This window comes from Siphateles boraxobius, unplaced genomic scaffold (assembly GCF_051911475.1).
Source record: "Siphateles boraxobius isolate OS27281-9 unplaced genomic scaffold, OSU_SipBor_1 12, whole genome shotgun sequence".
Classification (NCBI taxonomy): domain Eukaryota; kingdom Metazoa; phylum Chordata; class Actinopteri; order Cypriniformes; family Leuciscidae; genus Siphateles; species Siphateles boraxobius.
Window position 1 is genome coordinate 33,452,501 of NW_027508722.1, and position 20,000 is coordinate 33,472,500.

Below are 20,000 nucleotides of genomic sequence, written 5' to 3' on the forward strand. Positions count from 1 at the left end.
CTCGCTTCTGGACCAGTACAGCAGCGACTGGGCCTTACCCATCAACATGGACAAGTCCAAAATCATGATCTTTCAGAAAAAACCTCGCCTTACTGACAAAAAATACAAATTTACACTTGGGGGAACAATTCTTAATCATGTCACCTGCTATAATTATTTGGGTCTGACAATCTCAGCTTCTGGAAAATTTGACACTGCAATAAAAGATCTGACTGATAAAGCACGTAGGGCTTATTACAGTATAAGAAAACCCCTGTTCAAATTCAACCCACCCATTAAACTGTGGCTGAAAATCTTTGACAGCATCATCAAACCCATCCTTCTTTACGGCTGTGAAATCTGGGGCCCCAAATTTAAATTAAATTACGAATCCTGGGACAAAACCCCCGCTGAAATTTTCCACCTTGAGTTCTGCAAGAACATCCTGGGAACTCACAGAAACGCTCCAAGTCTGGGTTGCCGGGCAGAATTAGGCAGATTCCCTCTCCTATCCGAAATCCAGAAGAGAGCCGTAAAGTTCTGGTTTCATCTATCAGATGCGCAGACAGAGAGTTACCATCACTGCGCTCTCAGATACAGGGCAGGACACACAGAGAGTGACCCCATGCGATATTTAGTGGAAAAACACCAACTCAATTCATCAATTCAATTTAGACACTCAAAAGTAAAAGAAATAGGGAAAATAACCAAAGAAGAATACATACACGATTGGCAGATAAAGGTCACACAATTAAATAAATTACAACATTTCCACAAAATAAAGTCCGATTATAAATTGGCACCATACCTGACTGATATCAGTAACTATGGTCAGAGAAAGCTCCTGACAAAGTATCGCATTAGTGACCACAGTCTGTGTGTGGAGACGGGCCGACACAAGCAGAGCTGGAGAGAGAGAGAGCTCAGACTGTGTTCACACTGCACTGATGGAGTCGTAGAGGACGAGCTGCACTTCCTCACCGAGTGCAGCAAATACAAAAACATCAGAGACGCTTATTTTACACAAATAGCACAGATTATACCTCAATTCCAACAAGAGAGCCTCATAAACAAACTGTCTTATATTTTGGGAGAGAAAGAAGAGTGTATTCAGCTGGCAGCGCAGTATGTGTCTTCCTGCCATCATATGAGGGAGAAGGGCTGAACCCTCTTTCCCATTAAACTGCTCTCTGTACTTATTTTTACTTATTGTATATATTTTTGTTATTTTATTTATTGTAATATATGTATGCATAATATTGAAATGTTTTTTTTTTAATGTTTTTTTATTGTTCACTTTTATGTATCTACATATATGTTTATATATTACTATTGCTTTGGCAATATTGTGCTATTTTACACAGTCATGCCAATAAAGCTCAATTGAATTGAATTGAATTGAATTGAGAGAGAGGAGAGAGAGAGACTGAGAGAGAGACTGAGAGAGAGAGACAGAGAGAGGGAGAGAGAGGGAGAGAGAGACTGAGAGGAGAGTAAGAGAGAGACTGAGAGGAGAGTAAGAGAGAGTGAGAGAGAGATAGGAGAGAGAGAGAGAGGATGAGAGGAGAGAGAGAGAGAGACACTTTGACTGAAAGAGAGAGAGACTGAGAGAGAGAGGAGAGAGAGAGAGAGAGAGAGCGAGAGAGAGAGAGAGAGAGAGAGAGACTTTGACTGAAAGTGAGAGACTGAGAGGGAGAGACTTTGACTGAAAGTGAGAGACTGAGAGAGAGAGGAGAGAGAGACTGAAAGAGAGAGAGAGGAGAGAGAGAGAGAGAGAGAGAGAGAGAGCGAGAGACACTTTGACTGAAAGTGAGAGACTGAGAGAGAGGAGAGAGAGAGAGAGAGAGAGAGAGGAGAGAGAGAGAGAGAGACACACTTTGACTGAAAGTGAGAGAGAGAGGAGAGAGAGAGGAGAGAGAGAGACACTTTGACTGAAAGAGAGAGGAGAGAGAGACTGAAAGAGAGAGTGAGAGAGAGAGACACTTTGACTGAAAGTGAGAGAGAGAGAGGAGAGAGAGAGGAGAGAGAGAGACACTTTGACTGAAAGAGAGAGGAGAGAGAGACTGAAAGAGAGAGTGAGAGAGAGAGACACTTTGACTGAAAGAGAGAGGAGAGAGAGACTGAAAGAGAGAGTGAGAGAGAGAGACACTTTGACTGAAAGAGAGAGAGACTGAGAGAGAGAGGAGAGAGAGAGACTGAAAGAGAGAGGAGAGAGAGACTGACTGAAAGAGAGAGAGAGAGACACTTTGACTGAAAGTGAGAAAGAGACAGAGAGAGAGAGGAGAGAGAGAGACTGAGAGAGTGGAGAGAGAGAGAGACACTTTGACTGAAAGAGAGAGAGACTGAGAGAGAGAGGAGAGAGAGAGAGAGAGAGAGAGAGAGAGACTTACTGAAAGAGAGAGAGACTGAGAGAGAGAGAGAGAGAGGAGAGAGAGAGAGAGACTGAAAGAGAGACTGAGAGAGAGACTGAAAGAGAGACTGAGAGAGAGAGAGAGAGAGAGAGAGAGAGACTTTGACTGAAAGTGAGAGAGAGAGAGAGAGAGAGAGAGACAGTTTGACTGAAAGAGAGAGAGACTGAGAGAAAGAGGAGAGAGAGAGAGAGACTGAAAGAGAGAGAGAGAGACCGAGAGAGAGAGAGAGAGACTGAAAGAGAGAGAGAGAGACAGACTGAGTTTATTTATAAAGCACTTTTTAAAAACAGCAAGTGTTTATCAAAGCGCTGTACACATATCAGTAGCTGCGTTTACATGGACCCTTATAATCGGATTGACGGCTCAATCACACTGAAAAGACTTCATGTAAACACCTCAATCGATCCGACTGGAATCTCGATCGGGTTGTAAGGGGCGGTTTATTCCTTTACTAATCCGATCGAGAGAACATGTAAACACTTGATCGGATTGAAAACCGAAACTGAAAGGACTGCGCACGTGCAGTGACGTAGAAATAGCGTAATGACATGTGGCGCACAGAACGAGCTGTTGTTCCTGTTGAATAAAGTGTCGTATAAATGAGTTTACCGTTATTATAAAATCCTCATTTCACTGCGTGTGTGAAGTGGAGCAGGACGACGTCACCAGTGCTTATTCTCATACACACACGACTGCTTTTGGGCATTTGTACAGCGTGATAAATATAAACGGTTCAAATGCTCTTTGTCTCCAAATCATGACCAGAGACGCATAGATATTAAGTCTGCTGTTTAAAACAAATAAAGAACCAATAGACACCTTTTCAGTTGGTAAACATGATGACGTATTTATGTGGGCGGAGCTTAGGTGGAGGCAGAACGATCCCTCTGGCTGCTTCACTAACGCTAGTTTGCAAGTTTTGTTAGCTTGTTTTTTTAACAATGACGGGAGAAAATCAGATTTTATCTTAATGTGCAAGGTCACTCACTGTCCATGACCAGAACCAGATTAGCCGACCCGTACACGCTCAGGCAATGGATGGACGATCTGACAGGATTAACGTTACCTCGGGTGAGTGCCTTCTACACCTGATAGAGAAACCCAGCGTAAAGACAAACTGAGGGCATATAAATCTTTAGATGCCTATAACTATGTGATGAATGGTCTTGACTTGTGGCAACGTTACATTGCGCGGTCCTGCCCAGCGCCAAGGCCAGAAGACCACAATGTAAAGTGACATTACAGTGCAATTTTAATGATGATTTGCAAGCATGTTAAACTTCACAATAATAATTGGGAATGTGCTAATTAAGCTGGAGTGAGACCATAGACGTCTTTCGAGCTGTTGTGATGTTTTTTGGCGCTCTAATGATGCGTGACAGTCACACATCGCTGTGAACCAATCACATGTTCCGTTTTACAGCACCACAAAAAAACATGAATGAACTCAGGGGTCGACATAACGCTTGTCCGGGACAAGTGGACTTTTTGAAAGGGCAAGTGAAAGATAATTTTACTTGCCCAATCGGACAATAATTGTGATTTTATTACATTCAATGTAAACAGCGATTGATAATGGGTAGTGTATTTCTGCCAAAATTGTTTTTGTTCTATTTCACTGACGAAAATAATTCCAAAGGACAGCAACACCAGCGCGTGTTTTTTTACTGAATGATTCAGCGTTTTGAACAAATCTTTTGTATGAATGACTCAATGATTCACTAATTAAGACGGTCACTTGCCGCCCCCTATTGGCGGTTTAGTTTCATGTTTAAGTATTGCATTTTTTTATTTACATTAAAACATTTATTTAAAACATCGATCTCATGAGATTATTTATTGCAGTTGTAATTTTGCAGTGCAAATGATTTAATTTGATGGGTAACAGCCCTATAGTGTCTTATTATTATAACTTAATTTATTGATCAAATGTAAGAATTTGACATCAAAGATGATGCATACATTTAACCCTCTGAGTTCTGCTATCACGCGTGCGCGATAGTCTCGGTTTTTTTCTTATCAGTGCAAAAGAGACTCAAAATACTCTGTTTTAATCTTATGTGTTAGTGTTATACATCATTCGATCCTGTTAAGTGTGTATTTTTTTGTGTATACTCACAATATAAACAAAGTATTGTGCTTTTAGTCAAATAAAGAAAAAAAAAACATGATGCGCGTTCTGCCTTCTCTCTGTCAGTGAAGTCCATTCTGAAACGCGTCCGAAAATTAACTGTAATTCCGCGAATACTTGTCATACAGGCACGAGTGTTTTTCCATAATGAAGCTTGAACTCTCTTCTTTTAAATGAATTAATTTATATAAAAAAACAAATATTCTCAGTTTATGTAATCTGTATGAAAACAGAGAGATGTCAGTCTTTTTCTTTCCAGCTCATTATACCTAATTACGTGTGAATGTGCCACGCCCACGGAGAGCGCGCGGTATTCAAACGCAAATGATCTAAGGCAAGCCATTCAAACATGCCAACGCCCACCAGCTGGATTATAAAACACATCGTGTTTAGTCAGTATCTTACTACAGCTGTGTACACAGCGTATCCCTACGGTGTGAGGAATAATACTATCTAATAACCCTGGAAAATGTACCAGAAGTGCTGGTAGTTTCATTTCGAGGAGCAACGGATCCAGCTGATGTAGTAAGTCATTTATTCTTAAGTGCTTTGTTCTAATCGCAATATTGAATAGTGTCTGACTGTAAACCGCAAAAAGACTGTTAAATATGCTTGTCTGTGTGTAGGCTAAATGATGAACGAACGATACAGGCGCACGTGCTTTGTTTACTACAGTTATACAGCGCGTGTCTGTGCCGTTCATTCACTCTCGCACCTACATTAGTAAACATGTACATGAACACATCCAAACTATATTGCTATCCTATTGCTATAGCCTACTAAGATGAGTAAAAATAGACTGAAATATGTTGAAATAAAATGTCTGTATAAGCAACAAACTGCAAATTAACATGCTAATATAATATCATAAACACGATATGTTACAGACTAAATATGAATGTTTAGACATGATTTTGTGATTAGTTTTGGATAGATTATAAAGTTTTGACTAAAAAAAGACTACTGTCACATTAAATAGGTACGCTTTTGTTCGCCAATTTCTGCTAATATGTTAAATATACTATAGTATGGGATGTTTTGTCAAAAATAAAGTAGGTATATTGAATTATCAACTAAGATGATATTTAGTGTTTGTTCCAATATTCAAACCAATGAATCCTTACCTTTTTTAATACGTATGATAAAATGTATACTTTTTACAAAGAAAGAATACACTTGAAATATTGTTAAAATTGTTGTTGTAATTGTAACCTATTTGCAATTGGTATATATATATATAAAATGTATATATATATATATATAATAAGTATATATATACAATTTCTTTTGTCCTTGCATTCTTTGGGACCCAGTGACACACCTGTGTGAAAGGCTCATTAATATGCAGCTCATTATGTATGTGGCACATTATCCGGCCTTTGTCTTCTCAGGTGTGAACACGCCTCCACGCATATTGCCTTTCCAGGGGCGGATCTAGAAAAACATTTATGGGGTGGCGAGAGGGAGGCAGGAATTTTTGAGGGGTGGCAACATATGGCAGACGTATATACTGAATTTAATCACAGTTATCACTGTTTGATGAGAAATGGTACGTACACACTACAAAAGGGCACAGACTGCCATTTACAAACTCATACAGACAAACTCAGTCTCATGGAATCAATGTCTTGCACTTGAGGTTTCATGTGAAACAGTTCATATTAGGAATAATAATTATCCCCCCCCCCCCCCGGCATTTAAAAAAAAAACCATTAAATGGCACTTTCTGGAGAGTTTTGTGCAAAGAAATGGAGAAATTGAGTATTACATGATGATATGTGAAAAACTGCAACTTTGCATTGTTGTAGTATCAACAGGTATTAGGACATTTAGCATTTTCATTTCTGTTAATCAGTCATCACTTGATTACACATTGTATTACCTTGTTATGATATAGTGACCCATACAATGTGCCAAACATAATGTGCCACATGAAGAGACAGTGCAGCATATGACAGTAGCAACAGCTGAGAAGATTTGGGTCTGCGGTGACCAGGTCCACCTCACACACACTTCCTTCTCCCATTCTCTCTCTTTACTACTACAACACACACACACACACACACACACACACACACACACAGCCTACTCTGCATCATTTCACATCCAGGTATGCACAAGTGACAAACATTTTAATCAATCTATCCTTGTGGAAAGGTTGCTTGGTAGCTAAAAGTAGGTCTAGCAAGTCTTATATGTCTGTAATTCACACAGATCAAATACAAAAATGCCGACTGAATAGATTTCTAGTTTATTTTGAGTAGCCATTGACTAGCAGTTCTCTTGGCAGTTTACTGATAATCCAGTGTCTGAAGTAAAATGATCAAAACATCTCCTGAGAAAAATCATCACATGGTCAACCCCTTGGTTATTTCATTTTTATTTTATTTAATCTTATTTTCCTTACCTTGTCATACAAGGCCCAGGACACTTTTTGCACATTTCTGGAACGTTTGCGCGCTTTTCCACATCCCGCGCAACTACGGATCTCCCAGGAACATTCATTACATATTGCTGCGCACATTTATCCGTGTCACCTAGATGCGCGTGCGCGATCATGGTCGACTGACAACGAGATTAAGCCCCGGCCCAATTTAACCACTGGGAATAAGTGTCCATACAATGTCATCTCACGTAATAGGAGATAGAAGTATGATATAAATAAGGGGCATTATCACAGGAAAAACAGTAAGGTAAGACACGGGTGATGAGTCGCAGATGTGTGAGAGTTTTCAAATCAAATCAGTCTCTTGCCGCTCTGACGTAATCTCGTGCTGCATTCACTGCAGTCGGATATTGGAGATTCGCGCTCGTAAATTGTCAAATTGGCCACAACTTTTAATTTGTTGCTGCCAACTGGGGTGGCAGCAGGGGTGGCAAGGCTTTCTTTAAGGGTGGCATTTGCCACCCCATGCCACCCTGGTAGATCCGCCCCTGTGCCTTTCCCAACAAAAGTTGTCTTATAAAATTTAAATCAATGTATTGTTTTGTGTAAATGATTAGGCAGGATGATTTTCAGATCATTTTGAAGCAAAAATTCTAGGCAACAACACCCATTAGTCAAAAGTCTTGTGGACACATATTTAGTATGTGTTTTGTGGCCTTATTTCAGACACTTTAAGTATTAGTTTTTTTCAATAACCATGCATAAACATTATTCTCTCAAAAATTCAAACATGTACATACATCTTGCTCACATATTATGGTAGCCCTGTTTGTGCTAAATAGAGTGTATTTACACCTTTGCCATTAACATGTTAATAAGCAACTGAAAAAAGCACAAATGTCAGAGCATGTCAGAACACCTCAAGGACCCCAAAAATCCCTTAGACCTCAGAGGGTTTTAATAAGGTAATAAAAATTATCTTTAAAATAAATAACACTCTGGGGTAAATATCACAAATATGAAGATTTAAGTATGTAAAATCTGAAAATATTGCTTCAGAATAAATATATTTACACCACCAAAGGTGTAGGTGTCCATGAGGCCTTCACAGTGTTGATGAGGCTGGCACTTCAGGGATGTGTTGTCGTCGTGTCCATGTGACGGTCCTTCATTAGATCTGGATACGGCCTGGATCCGGCGGTTTGCGGTAAACCTCGGGATAAACAGAGAGAATAATATTAGCGTAGACGCCATCCTTCTTATGATGTACAAAGTACATCAGGATTTATGGGAAGTGTTCCCGGTTCCGGCTGATCTAAACTATGCAGCCTAACATTGAATTATAGAAGTCTGTAATGTGTTATGTGTATGCTAAGCCAAAGAGATGTGTATTTAGTCTAGATTTGAACTGACAGACTGTGTCTGCTTCCTGGACAATGTTAGGAGGACTGTTCCAAAGCTTTGGTGCTAAATAGGAAAAGGATCTACCGCCAGCAGTTGATTTTGTTATATTCTAGGTATTATCAACTGGCCATAATTTTGAGATCGCAATAGACTTGAAGGACTATAATGCGTTAAGAGCTCGCTCAAGTACTGGGGAGCTAAACCATTTAGTGCTTTGTAAGTAATCAGCAATAATTTTAAATTTATACGATGTTTAATAGGGCAGAATGATCTCATGAAATGGCGTATGTATGACACGCCAATTCGTATTTCCATTTTTGGCGTGCTATCAACACGCATAATCGCTTTTCAGCGTGTTTATCAACGCCGTTGACTTAACGTTACATCACTGTATGTATAAATATATGACCTACCCCAACCCCGTCCCTAAACCTACCCGTCACTGGGGTTAATACCATTTATGAGTCTCCCCCTACCATCCTAGGAAAAAAAATATCGCTCCCCAGAGATAGATTTACATTTTGCTTCGTTTCGCTCGGACATTTAACGGCGTACACATACACGCGGAAGATGACGGTTCGTTTCGCCGTGGACATACACGCAGATAGCTCAAAATGCGTATAGATAACACGCCACTTGACTTGAAAGTGGCGTGTATGTTTACGCAAAGTCATGATGTCATGTTGAATAGGGAGCCAATGCAGTGTTGACAGAACCGGGCTAATATGGTCAAACTTCCTGGTTCTGGTAAGAACTCTAACGGCTGCTTTTTGGACCAGCTGTAGTTTGTTTATTAAGTGTGCAGGGCAACCACCCAGTAGAGCATTACAATAATCTAGCCTTGATGTCATGAACGCATGAACCAACTGTTCTGCATTTTTCATTGAGAGCATATATCGTAATTTAGATATATTTTTAAGATGAAAAAAATGCAGTTTTCCAGATACTAGACACGTGACTTTCAAATGAAAGATTGGTATCAAAGAACACACACACACACACACACACACACACACACACACACACACACACACACACACACACACACACACACACACACACACACACACACACACACACACACACACACACACACACACACACACACACACACACACACACACACACACACACACACACACACACACACACACACGACGACGAGGACTTGACAGAGCAGCCATCAAGTGTTGGACAGTATTCTAGGTTATTACATGAGGAAGTTTTTTGTCCAATAATTAGAATCTCTGTTTTTTCAGAATTAAGTAGTAGGAAATTACCAGTTATCCAGTTTTTTTATATCAGCTATGCGTTCCGTTAATTTTGTGGAGACATGCCCTAGAGACATGTCACCTTTTTCACCACTGTTGAGTTTGCAGGTATGCGTAATTGTGACGTCGGCACAAAGAGGAGAATAGTTATGCGCGAACAGCGGCATTATAATCGTACAGTGTGCGCATGTCAAAAAAATCAATTCAGATTTGAAGCTTGTGACATTAACGCACACATCAACCCCGATCACTTTATGTATCGTTCATGTAAACACAGTGTTCAGATTCATAAATCGAATTGATTTCCTTCCGATTGAACCAAAAGTTGTCCATGTAAACGTAGCGAGTGATGCAGTGAACAGCACAGAATGATTTCCATTACACGAGAGTAGATGTTAAAACTTCATGCTGATTTGTACTCGGCTTTCGCCAAGATAATCACCAACTAAGACGTAGCTTTACAGTAACCTATGCTTCTCCATCCATTCTTTCCATCTGGTGACGTGAATTTTCTGTCTGGTGTTAATACAGTGTATTGCGCGTCAGCACACACAACGGCTGCAACCACAGTGCGGTCCCCCCATAACAACCCTCTGGATTGAGCGGAGTAGGGAACATCTCTAGGGTCTTCAAGTGGGCACCTTCCGTCCTCAGTGTTTCGTCGACTAGCCCACGACACCTCAAGAGGGCTCGACAGTGACTCTGGCGTCCCAGAGTCACCCCCCTCCGTCCCCCACTCAACTCAGCCCAGCGTACTGACCTCTACATCCCTCCTGCTGCTGAGACCTAACCACAATCTCACAATCTCTCCGCAACCCAACCATACGCGCCAACCCGTTTGACTAAGGCTGTCGAGCCCCACTGGTGCGTTAATATGCAGTTTCAGTGGCAACGGTTCCGTTTGGCATACCACCTACCGCAAAACACAATATCTGCCCAACCACCCTTCATTCACGCAATATATACAGGAACGTAATGACTGTGAATACTATACAACCTATACAAATAAACCAACAGTTGCTGCTGAGACCTAACCACAATCTCACAATCTCTCCGCAACGCAACCATACGCGCCAACCCATTTGACTAAGGCTGTCGAGCCCCACTGGTGCGTTAATATGCAGTTTCAGTGGCAACGGTTCCGTATGGCATACCACCTACCGCAAAACACAATATCTGCCCAACCACCCGTCATTCACGCAATATACACAGGAACGTAATGACTGTAAATACTATACAACCTATACAAATAAACCAACAGACCTTTCAAGTTTTCAAGAATTCTACGAAACCGTAGCATGGCGGCCTGTACACAGCCAGCTAGAATCTTTCCGTCTCAACCACAGCCAGTTGCTGCTCCTTTCTGCTGCTTCAGATAAGTTCTTTACTGTACGACGCAACTCTTGGCCACTGAATCCGACGTCTCTGAGGAACCGGGTTGTAGAGTGTGCCACAAAACCACGACAACCCACTTCCACTGGATAAACCTGGACTCTCCATCCTCGCTGTTCTGCTTCAGTGGCCAGATGAGCATACCGCAATTTCTTCCTCTCATATGCCTCATCTACCGCATCCTCCCATGGCACTGTTAACTCTATCAGTTGAACAATGCGTGCTGATCCAGACCACAAAACAATATCTGGCCGTAGGTTAGTGGTGGCAATCTCAGGTGGAAAAATAAGCCGTTGATCAAGATCAGCCAGCATCTTCCAGTCCCTAGCAACTTCCAGTTGTCCTGGGCGAGAATTGGTGTTAGCACCTTTTCTTGGTGGTTGCTCGCCTGGGCGGAGGAATATTGTCTTCTGCGTGTAATGTTTTGCTAGAACAGGCGGCAATTTATTGGTCATACTACGCTTGCCTTCCAATGCTAAAGCCAAACATCGCAATACTTGGTCATGGCGCCAAGTAAACCGACCCTGGCTAAGAGCCACCTTACATCCTGTCAAAATGTAAAGCAATACGACACAATAAAAAAACTTTTTTCCGATACCAAATTTCTGTATCTGATCAAATAATCCATTAGCAAAATTCACCTATAATAATACAATATAATAAATACAAATATACTTAAAACATCTTTAAACTTTAAAAGAGAGAGCGAGAAAGAGAGGGATACACTGCAAAACTAAAGATTATCCACAATGATATTTACACTGCCGTACAAATGTTCAGGGGTTTTAATGCTGCAGTTATTTGATCAAAAATACAGTAAAAATTTGAAATATTATTACAATTTAAAATAACCTTTTTCTATGTGAATATATAGTAAAGTGTAATTTATTCCTGTGATCAAAGCTGAATTTTCAGCATCATTACTCCAGTCTAAAGTGTCACATGATTTCCTTCAGAAATCACTATAATATGATGATTTGATTTTTGTTGTAACCGTGATACATTTTATTATTAAGGATTCCTTGGTGAATATAAAGCTCAAAATAGCAGGCAATTTGAAACAATACAAATTATTAATGTTTTTACGGTCACTTTTGATCAATTTAATGCAACCTTGATGAGTAAAAATGTATATGACCTACACCTTACATACTGTATGAATATCTAATATGAATATAATAGCTGTGCCCTACATAACTGTTTCAGTTTACATTAAAATTTTTATTTTAACCCAATTTTGGGTCAAACCCAGCCGTTGGGTTACATTTTCATATTACATTTTTAACCAAAAGTTTGGGTTTGTCCATATTTGACCCAAATTTGGGTTAAAACAACCCAGCATTTTTTATGTAGTGCATATTTTTTCCATGTAAACCCATAGTTGTTTAGTTTTTTGGTTAGTGTGTCTGGGATAATGAAGTCAGCGTTGGGTCTGATAGAGCGCTAGTTGAATTTCTCTGGCTCAATACAAACAACAAACAGAATATGAACGATCTCTGAGACTGCAGCACACACTGTAACCTGCAGACACACACTTACCCATCATGCATCAGCACGTCATCCTCCGTTATTAACTCTTCTGCAGTGAACTGATAAATTCAGCTCTTTATGAGGACAGATTAGATATATCTGGATCATCTGATGTGACAGAAATGCTTTATTTGCTGAAACTTTATTGCTCAGATCTGTCTCTTTTTGATCTGAGACTTAAAAGTATCAAAAATAAATAATTGACACTCAGTGAGAGAACTGTAACATGGATGTGGAGCAGCTCAGATCATCTGAGGAGACATGTTTGAGTTCATACTGAGATCTCTGAGTTTTGATTGACACTTTGACAAATCTGACACACACACACACACTCACATACACATTCACACACACACTCATATTCACACACACACACACACTCACTCACTCACTCACACACACACACACACACTCTCACACACAGACACACTTACTCACATACACACACACACTCTCTCAAACACACACACACTCACATACACACGCTCACACATGCACACACACACACAATCAAACACACGTACTCTCACACACAAGCACTCACATACACACGCTCACACACACACACACTCAAACACGTACTCTCACACACAAGCACTCACATACACACGCTCACACACACATACTCACACACTCTCAAACACACACACACACACACACACGTCTGGTTCACTGTATTTGTGGGGACTCTCCACTCTCTAGTCGTAATGGATTTTTTACTGTACAAACTGTATATTATGTCCCCTTACACTAACCCAACCCCTAAACCTACCCATCACACACACACACACACACACACACACACACACACACACGCGCACACACACACACGCACAGACACACACGCCTCACAGATCATTCTCTCTCACACACACTGTGACGGTGTGATCTTGAAATGAATTTATCACTCGTTACAGAACTACATATTACACCATATTAACATACAGTAAATTCTTTATTTGAGCCTTGTTGTATAGCTCTTTTGGGTTTTTTTTTCTTTCAAAAGCCCCTTTCTAAAGCAAAGACAAAACAAAACTATTCTTATAGGCTCATAATTCCCAAAGCTTAGAGCATGATGTTCACAAAATTATAGTGAATGCATAATCATCTTGAGCAATCAACAAAGCATTTCATCAACCACTGCGGTAAATGCATTTAACAAAATTTCACCCGTAAAGGTCCACAGAAAATAAAAAATAATAAAGTGGTTAGTTCAACTCACATCACAAAATAAATAGTTCAATTCGTTAACCATAGTTCATGAATGACCGCGGGAAGTTAACGTTAGCAGTCGTTAGTTGAGGAAAGTGCGTGTATGTGTGTGTGTTCTCCGTTTGTAGCGTCTTTTTTGTTGAGGTCGGGTTGAGGGCGAGTGAATAGTTTACTGTTCCAGCAGTCTTACCTGGAGTTAGATGCTCAGTATCTTGGATTTGTGTCTCAGTCTACAACGAAAAGTAGTAACTCACAGGCGCTGCCACGATCAGCTCTCGCTCAGCCAAGGCAATTCTGAAAACGAGCATCTTCCAGGAATAGCAACAATGACAATCCAGATCCTCTTTCACAGTGCAGCCAGCGAAATACTTAAACACAGCAATCTTCAATCGAGTTCGTCCTTTTCGGCGGCATTAAAATGGAAACTCATAACAAATGCTTTACTCAGCTACGCACAGCCAAAACACAGCTGATGGAGTGTCCTTCAGGAATCGCGACAACGACAATCCCAACACTCTTCCACAGTGCAGCCAGCGAAATACTTAGAGACACGAGATTAACTCAGGCTTTTTTAAAACTCCAGGCAGCTCGAATACGTCCAGTTCACAGTCACTCTGTGTTTTTTAAACTTCCCCGCTTTAACCCTGCACACCTGTTGCTTAATTAAGCTACGTCCTTCCGCAGTAACCTCTTGATAACCACATTGCATTCTGGGCAGTGTAGTTCGTTCCTTATTTTCGTCACAACACACACACACCTCACAGATCATTCTCTCTCACACACACACACACACACACACACACACACACACACACACACACACACACACACATACACACACACACGCACGCACACACAAACACACACACACAGTTTTAAAGATATTCTGCCTCCATCTGGCCATAAAACAGAAGGACATATTCTGCATGTTTCAACAAACGCTTATATAAAATTATATAACATGACTGTATTACATTACAGTTCGTCAGTATATCATGTCCAGCACTGTAATATCTGACACCAGTTGTTATTATTAATCAAGATTTATTAATGTCATGTTAGTAGCAGAAATTGGAAGCAATATCATCTGATGTGACAGAAGTGCTTGCTAAGGCAGCACATATACTAAAATTGGATACAGAGAAGATTAGCATGGTCCCTGCGAAAGGATGAGCCGCAAATCCGTGAAGCGCTCCATATTAGGAGTGGTGATGGCACAGTGGATAAGACACATGCCTTTGGTGTGAGAGACCCGGGTTCGAATCCACTGTGAGACACCAATGTGTCCCTGAGCAAGACACTTAACCCCTAGATGCTCCAGAGGCGTGCGACCTCTGACATATAGCAATTGTAAGTCGCTTTGGATAAAAGCGTCATGTAAATATAAATATAGTTTTAGCAATACATTAGTCCAAGCATTAGGCCTGTAATCTCAGTATATGTTGTATTACAGTGTCAGCTTTCTGTACTCTAGAAACATTATTCTGTAGATCAGTATCTGACTGTTCTGCAGTATAGAAGCAGAAATGTGTGTGTGTGTGTGTGTGTGTGTGTGTGAGTGTGTGTGTGTGTGTGTTGTGATTGGCTCTGACTCTGAGCACAGATGTGTGTGATGGTGGTAAATGGCCTCAGTGAGGCTGATTCGTTGTAACAGTGAGCGCTGCAGTGCATTGTGGGGGATTCTGGTGTTCTGGTGTGTTTTACACAGCGGCCCGTTGAGCGCTCGGTCCCGTCGCTGCGAGCGTCTGATGCTTCTGTCCCTCTGAGACCAGGAGGACATTTAGATGGAAAAAGAAACACTGTAAACAACATTTTAAAAGCACCGAGTCTGTTTGTGTTCAGACTCAAAGATCTGAATGTCACTGCATTAAAGACAAGATAGCAAAGCGAGTGTCATTTGTTGTAAAGCGTTCACACTAGTTACCAAGCATGTGAAAGAGTTGAGCAAGTATGAGAAACTGGATATGATCCTGTTATTATTATGTATAATGCATATATATATATATATAATACATAGTAAACCATATATATATATACACACACACTCACAAATAAACACACACACACAAACACAGAGTCATCATGTGTATATATATTTAATTAAATTTTAGTAATTAAAAAGAATGTCTAATGTATTAAAATCACAATATTTAAAATGAAATAAAAAGTAATCTGATATTAATGAAATAAAAGTTCCCTATATTATTATTTTCTAAATTCCGTTTTAATGCTTTAATAATATTTTAATAATCATAAAGCATGTCTAATGTATTGAAATCACAAAACTTATAAAGTAAATTAAAACTGATCAGATAATATTTTTTCCTTAATTCTGTTTTTTTTATTCCGTTTTAATGGTTTAATTAAATTTTAATAATCAAAAAGCTTGTGTTTTATATATGTATATAACGAGTTATTCACTTGATCAAAAATGGGGTGAATAAAACGAAGATCCGACATCAACGGTTTAACACTGACTTCAGCCGACTCGTGCATCGAATACAACGGCATTCAGACATTTCTTACCAGTTGTGTGAATGATCTGTGAGGTGTGTGTGTGTGTGTGTGTGTGTGTGTGTGTGTGTGTGTGTGTGTGTGTGTGTGTGTGTGTGTGAGTGTGTGTGTGTGTGTGTGTGTGAGAGAGAATGATCTGTGAGGTGTGTGTGTGTGTGTGTGTGTGTGTGCGAGAGAGAATGATCTGTGAGGTGTGTGTGTGTGTGTGTGTGTGTGTGTGTGTGAGAGAGAATGATCTGTGAGGTGTGTGTGTGTGTGTGTGTGTGTGTGTGTGTGTGTGTGTGAGAGAGAATGATCTGTGAGGTGTGTGTGTGTGTGTGTGTGTGTGTGTGTGTGTGTGTGTGTGTGTGTGTGTGTGTGTGTGTGTGAGTGTGTGTGTGTGTGTGTGTGTGAGAGAGAATGATCTGTGAGGTGTGTGTGTGTGTGTGTGTGTGTGCGAGAGAGAATGATCTGTGAGGTGTGTGTGTGTGTGTGTGTGTGTGTGTGAGAGAGAATGATCTGTGAGGTGTGTGTGTGTGTGTGTGTGTGTGTGTGTGTGTGTGTGTGTGTGTGTGAGAGAGAATGATCTGTGAGGTGTGTGTGTGTGTGTGCGTGAGAATGATCTGTGAGGTGTGTGTGTGTGTGTTTATGAGAATGACCTGTGAGGTGTTTGTGTGTGTGTGTGTGTTTGTGTGTGCGTGTGTGTGTGTGTGTGTGTGTGTGTGTGTGTGTGTGTGTGAGAATGATCTGTGAGGTGTGTGTGTTTATGAGAATGATCTGTGAGGTGTTTGTGTATGTGTGTGTGTGTGTGATCTGTGAGGTGTGTGTGTGTGTGTGTGATCTGTGAGGTGTGTGTGTGTGTGATCTGTGAGGTGTGTATGTGTGTGTGTGTATGTGTGTGTGTGAGAGAATGATCTGTGAGGTGTGTGTGTGTGTGTGTGAGAGAGAATGATCTGTGTGTGTGTGTGAGTGTGTGTGTGATCTGTGAGCTGTGTGTGAATGATCTGTGAGGTGTGTGTGTGAGAGAGAATGATCTGTGTGTGTGTGTGTGAGTGTGTGTGTGATCTGTGAGCTGTGTGTGAATGATCTGTGAGGTGTGTGTGTGTGTGTGTGATCTGTGAGGTGTGTGTGTGTGATCTGTGAGGTGTGTGTGAATGATCTGTGAGGTGTGTGTGTGTGTGAGTGTGTTTGATCTGTGAGCTGTGTGAATGATCTGTGAGGTGTGTGTGTGTGTGTGTGTGTGTGTGTGTGAGAGAGAGAGAGAGAATGATCTGTGAGGTGTGTGTGAATGATCTGTGAGGTGTGTGTGTGTGTGTGAGAGAGAGAGAGAATGTTCTGTGGTGTGTGTGTGTGTGTGTGTGTGTGAGAGAGAGAGAGAATGATCTGTGAGGTGTTTGTGTATATGTGTGTGTGTGTGTGTGTGTGTGTGTGTGTGTGTGTGTGTGTGTGTGTGTGTGTGTGTGAATGATTTGTGAGGTGTGTGTGTGTGTGTTTATGAGAATGATCTGTGAGGTGTTTGTGTATGTGTGTGTGTGTGTGTTTGAATGATCTGTGAGGTGTGTGTGTGTGTGTGTGTGTGAGAGAGAGAGAGAATGTTCTGTGTGGTGTGTGTGTGTGTGTGTGTGTGTGTGTGTGTGTGTGTGTGTGTGTGAGAGAGAGAGAGAATGATCTGTGAGGTGTTTGTGTATGTGTGTGTGTGTGTGTGTGTGTGTGTGTGTGAATGATTTGTGAGGTGTGTGTGTGTGTGTTTATGAGAATGATCTGAGGTGTTTGTGTATGTGTGTGTGTGTGTGTGTGTGAATGATTTGTGAGGTGTGTGTGAATGATCTGTGAGGTGTGTGTGTGTGTGTGTGTGTGTGTGTGTGTGTGTGTGTGTGTGTGTGATCTGTGAGGTGTGTGTGTGTGTGTGTGTGTGAGAGAGAGAGAGAATGTTCTGTGTGGTGTGTGTGTGTGTGTGTGTGTGTGTGTGTGTGTGTGTGAGAGAGAGAGAGAATGATCTGTGAGGTGTTTGTGTATGTGTGTGTGTGTGTGTGTGTGTGTGTGTGTGTGTGTGTGTGTGTGTGTGTGTGTGTGTGTGTGTGTGTGTGTGTGTGTGTGTGTGAATGATTTGTGAGGTGTGTGTGTGTGTGTTTATGAGAATGATCTGAGGTGTTTGTGTATGTGTGTGTGTGTGTGTGTGTGTGTGTGTGTGTGAATGATTTGTGAGGTGTGTGTGAATGATCTGTGAGGTGTGTGTGTGTGTGTGTGTGTGTGTGATCTGTGAGGTGTGTGTGTGTGTGTGTGATCTGTGAGGTGTGTGTGTTTGTCTGTGTGTGTGTGTGTATGTGTGTGTGTGTGTGTGTGTGTGTGTGTGTGTGTGTGTGTGTGTGTGTGTGTGTGTGTGTGTGTGTGTGTGTGAGAGAATGATCTGTGAGGTGTGTGTGAGAGAGAATGATCTGTGAGGTGTGTGTGTGTGTGAATGATCTGTGAGGTGTGTGTGTGAGAATGACCTGTGAGGTGTGTGTGTGTGTGTGTGTGTGTGTGTGTGTGTGTGTATGTGTGAGAGAGAGAATGTTCTGTGAGGTGTGTGTGTGTGTGTGTGTGTGTGTGTGTGTGTGTGTGTGTGTGTGTGTGAGAATGATCTGTGAGGTGTGTGTTTATGAGAATGATCTGTGAGGTGTTTGTGTATATGTGTGTGTGTGTGTGTGAATGATTTGTGAGGTGTGTGTGAGTGATCTGTGAGGTGTGTGTGTGTGTGTGTGTGTGTGTGTGTGTGGGTGTGTGTGTGATCTGTGAGGTGTGTGTGTGATCTGTGAGGTGTGTGTGTGTGTGTGTGTGTTTGTGTGTGTGTGTGTGAGAGAATGATCTGTGAGGTGTGTGTGTGTGTGTGTGAGAGAGAATGATCTGTGTGTGTGTGTGCGTGTGTGTGAGTGTGTGTGTGATCTGTGAGCTGTGTGTGAATGATCTGTGAGGTGTGTGTGTGTGTGTGTGTGTGTGTGATCTGTGAGGTGTGTGTGTGTGTGTGATCTGTGAGGTGTGTGTGAATGATCTGTGAGGTGTGTGTGTGTGTGTGTGTGTGTGAGTGTGTTTGTGATCTGTGAGCTGTGTGTGAATGATCTGTGAGGTGTGTGTGTGTGTGTGTGTGTGTGTGTGTGTGTGTGTGTGTGTGTGTGTGTGTGTGTGTGTGTGTGTGTGTGTGTGTGTGTGTGTGTGTGTGTGATCTGTGAGGTGTGTGTGAAAGCCGTTCATCCTCTTAAGTGACAGCGATCTGATTGGCTTCCAGGATCATCCATTAGAGCGACAGATCACCGGACTCTGATGGCTCTTTTCCCATGATGCACGGCGTTCCTCGCCTGCAGTGTGTCAGATGAACGACGATGCTTTAGCATTTCCTCATCCTGAGAGCGGCAGCTCGACTCTCTGATGCCTTCGCAGGAAGTTTGATTGACAGGCGATCTGACCAATCACAGCAGTCAGGAGAGTTAGTAGAGTAACGGCGGTGGATTTGAACTCTTCTGAACTGACGTCTTTCCGCGGTTGAAACAACATTCCTTCTGATGTTCATTCATATTTATTAGATGCTATAAAAATGAACTAGAAGGGAAGAGATGATCACGAGCAGATTTAACTTTATAATCGATCCATTGATCGATTATAATTGATTCATTCAGTCACATGATGACACAATATTCAAGTTTTAGCTGTCATCAACAACATGAGAGAGAATTTATAATCACAGAATTTACCTTTTATGAACCTGAATCTTTTATTTATCAATATTTTTATCTTTAGTTTTAAATCTGCTAGTTTTA

At 41.2% G+C, this 20,000-nt stretch overlaps 1 protein-coding gene and 1 non-coding gene across 3 annotated transcripts in view; both read left to right on the plus strand.

Annotated features, from left to right (window-relative positions):
- Positions 1-20,000, plus strand: part of kcnh2b (potassium voltage-gated channel, subfamily H (eag-related), member 2b) — a 239,100-nt gene that overhangs the window by 164,707 nt on the left and 54,393 nt on the right. The window lies entirely within an intron of this gene.
- Positions 14,818-14,920, plus strand: LOC143728789 (U6 spliceosomal RNA). The gene has a single exon (XR_013199898.1). It is a non-coding gene; the product is annotated as a U6 spliceosomal RNA (small nuclear RNA).